Source organism: Pieris brassicae, chromosome 6, assembly GCF_905147105.1.
Source record: "Pieris brassicae chromosome 6, ilPieBrab1.1, whole genome shotgun sequence".
NCBI lineage: Eukaryota > Metazoa > Arthropoda > Insecta > Lepidoptera > Pieridae > Pieris > Pieris brassicae.
This window is the reverse complement of record NC_059670.1, coordinates 17,917,165-17,921,105: the sequence shown is the minus strand read 5'-3', so window position 1 is coordinate 17,921,105 and position 3,941 is coordinate 17,917,165.

The window sequence follows — 3,941 nt, the reverse complement described above, 5'->3', positions numbered from 1 at the left end:
CATGCCATTCACGCAGTTTATGTTCTATTACCAAGATATAAAACTCAAAGTTGAGCATATTCCACCAAGGCTGTTATATATCAACGCCCTTCGTCAGAGCATTATCATTTTTTTAACCGATTGCAATTTAAGGTAAAATATTATATATCAAACTATATCATTTTAATTGAAACCGTAGTATTATTAATCAAATGCACAAACGCTGCCCTATGCGTAATTAAATTATGACACTAAAAAGTACATATTATTTTTATTTTACTTCATTTAGGGTCTGTTTCACAATATTTGGATAAAGTACCAAATAGCTATGCAACAAATTATTTGGAAGATAAAAGTTCCGAATGAAGAAACTTCGCGTTTCATCGGACTCATAACTTATGATGGTTTTTATGTGACGAATAGCGCTATTTGACAGTCGTGAATCGCAACAATAGAATTTATCCTACCAATAAGTAATAAATAACATTGTGAAGCAGACCCTTATTCTTTAGTTTGCATACATACAAGAGTCATGAAGATTACACGAGGCATTCTGGAAGTTGGTGTAAAAAATAAATATGTGTAATATTTGATGTAGATACTACAGTGAATCGCATCCCTTTTCACAACCTATAAGGTTTTCCAAGAAAGATCTTTTTTGTGAGATTATGAATTATCGAAAAAAAATATTTCTCAATAAATCATCGTTACTGAGATTATCAAACGTTCATTTATCAATACCATTTGATAAATCTTCGAACAAGTAAACAAGGCTGTTTAATTGTGTGTTTATTTTATATTGTATATGTTTTAGTTGTATTTTTTAATTTTTAATTTCTATTTTGAAACACTTATGTTTACATCAATTGTCATACATTTTAGATAAAAGATTTTGTAAAATATGCAATAGATTAAGTACAATGTGTGATGTGGTAAACATTAATAAATAAATAAAGGCTATTTGGTAAATATCCTGAACACTAATCAACACATTTTCAAATTTGACACCGAAGCCCATAGAAGGACATAAACAACATACAAACAAATGAAAAACTTATTCCACAGGACTTGAAGTATAGTAAAAAATAAAAGTATGTACACAGTTTAACTGTCCCTTGGAAATGGAGATGCCTTATCACCAAATGGCAATGATGAAGCACCCGCTTATATGTATCATTCATAAAAATTTATATTCTTGCTTTTTTTAAGTCGGTCGATTAATTATAAGTGCTATAAATTGTGCCGCACATCTAATATTAGATATCTTTCTACTTCTAGTACTTTAACTGCTTCAGTATAGCGGTTAGCATGTTCGTGTGTAGATGATGCGGTCTTGAGTAGTGAAATAAATAGTGTCAGTCCTGCGCTTGATATCGAATGCAAAACGACATTCACTATGTGCATGTCGAGGCTATCCAGCTTCTGAACCTCATAAAACGTGGATTAAAATTAGAACAGCATTTGTTACCATTTTTTATTCACGGAATTATCATCGTTATCATGGAAACAAACACTTGGGTTTAGTGAAAAGACAACATCTTTAGTGCTAGTTGCCAGCCACAAACAAAGGTGTCGTCGTCTTAATGTAGACCGTAAGAAGATTAGACACTTATATTTTATATAATTTAGCCATAAAAGTAGATGTAAGTATACTAGAGTGCCTGTAGATTGTTATATTAAGACATCGTCTCAATAAGGAAAATTCATCTTTTAAAGATATCTACTGCAGCTACGCAGTTATATGATTGTTACCGTAAACTAACAATCGCGTCAAGTCGATCTGGAGAACTTTAACTTCGACGTACATTCAAAACTAAATTTAGGAGTTGTTACGAAGTTATTACTATAGCATCTTTAAGTTGAGTTGGATAAGCAAGCAACATTTCAATCAAATCAATATGTTTTATAATAATTTCAAATAAAAGCCAGTACGTAAATGTGACGTAAGCAACACTTAATATAGAAATGCGATTGTACAGTAATGCACATTTAATATTGTAAAACTATTTTAAAGTTTTACAATGATAATTATAACAAGTACACGAGTGCAAACAAGTCACGAATAGACAACATTTTAATCACAATAGTAATCAAAAAGTATCATAATGATAATTTCTATTCATTCAGAACAATGATTGTTTTTATCACTTCAGTTTTGGCTGACATAAAGATGTTCGAAAAATAATACTCTATTAAATAGGGCCTAGTTATTTTATTGTTTTAAAAAGATCTGACCTGAGCTACGTTCTAAAATAATCGTACAATATAATATATTTAATTTACCTCGTCTGCTTTATTGATATATCTCAATGTTCTACTATAACTACTATTAAAGTATTCTTTTTGTATGTATACTTTACCCACTTGACAGTAATTTCATGAACTAAGACGTAAATACTTTATCGGCGACAGTATTTGACGGTCTTAAATGACGTAGAGCATGACGCTTGACTTTTTTAAATTCTTCATTAAGAGTTTAATTTACTATCAAAAGCGACGTTGCGGAACAACTGCGCGCATGTGGTGAATCGTTAAGTGTATTTAGTACACGTAGTATTTTGATGGATGCTGCATACGGTGAACATACGTAATGCCTACAGCACAGAACAATGTTAATCCATTTCAGTAGTCAAAACAATAGCTCTTTTATATCTAATAATGCTTTATTGAACTTGTGTGCTCAATTAGGATAAAACGTTTACAGACAATTTGGTTCTATGATTTAAAAAGAAATGAAAATTATTTTATAGGCATAATACATTACAGAATATGTCACAAATGTGGGAAAAACTTCCTCCATGAAACAAAAAAAACACTATTAAACACTTGGTGATTTTTATAAATAATCACAATTCATCTAATTGCGACACTACCGTGACCTGCTTCGGCTAATTTCTTTTATTACACAAAATTGCTAAGCCTTGAAATTATTTATCTGTAGAAACCCACTGTTTTTATTTATTATGGTTCTAACTAAACGTTTGTCTATTTTTGAAGTTATACTTCTTTTGGCGCGTGAGGCAAAAATGGTTAGAGTATATTTTTACGATGCACGCGCACACCGTCACAAATAACCGATGTCGCAGTAAAGTAGTTAAATCAGAGAGTTAATTGAATCTCTATACAGTTAATTAAAAATCGATGTTCAATCAAGTCGCTAAAGTTCCGTCAGACAAGTCAGTGAACGAAACGTGTAACGAGTTTCGTAAACGTCCCTAGACAACAAGACTTTTTTTTATTTTTTATGAAGGAGGTAAAAATGCACAACTGCAGGCCCGCGAGCGCATGCAGTCGCTATCGCGGGGACTGTGGGGATGGTTAACTCTTATCCCTCTGCTAATCAGAGGGGAGAAACCCGACCCACTAAAATTTCCTCCTGAGCCCTCCATATCGCCTGCTATGCCGGACACATTCATTCACGCTCCTCGCGTCTTGCCCCCGCACCCCCGCCTCACCGCCGCCGAGCACAACCCCTTCGGCCATCGCCACGCACCTCCCGCTGACGCTCGGCAGCCTCCTTCTGCAGCAGGACATGCTCACAGAAGAAGGCCACCGCACGCCATGCCTCTTGGCTACCAAGCATTGCTGCAACAACGCTCGGTAGCGAGAGGTCCGTCCCGACGACCGACACTAGGTCATGGCTTTGCCTCGACCAAGTGGCACAATCGGCCAGAGTGTGCTCCGCCGTGTCCTCTGGGGCACCACAATGGTGGCAGATGGGAAGGGTTTCCCGCCTCGCCACCCTATGCAGATACCGCCTAAAGCACCCATGCCCAGACAGTATCTGCGCCATCCGAAAGGACACGGCTCCTCTCGGGCGATTCACCCATTCCCGAAGGCATGGGCGAATCGCCTCCACGGTGCGTACTCCCGCCCTAGGCATAGCCAGATCATGGGCCCATCTATTAAAGGTGGCCTCCCTGGCTTGCCTCCTTGCCGGTCCGACCAGTTCAGCCCATCGG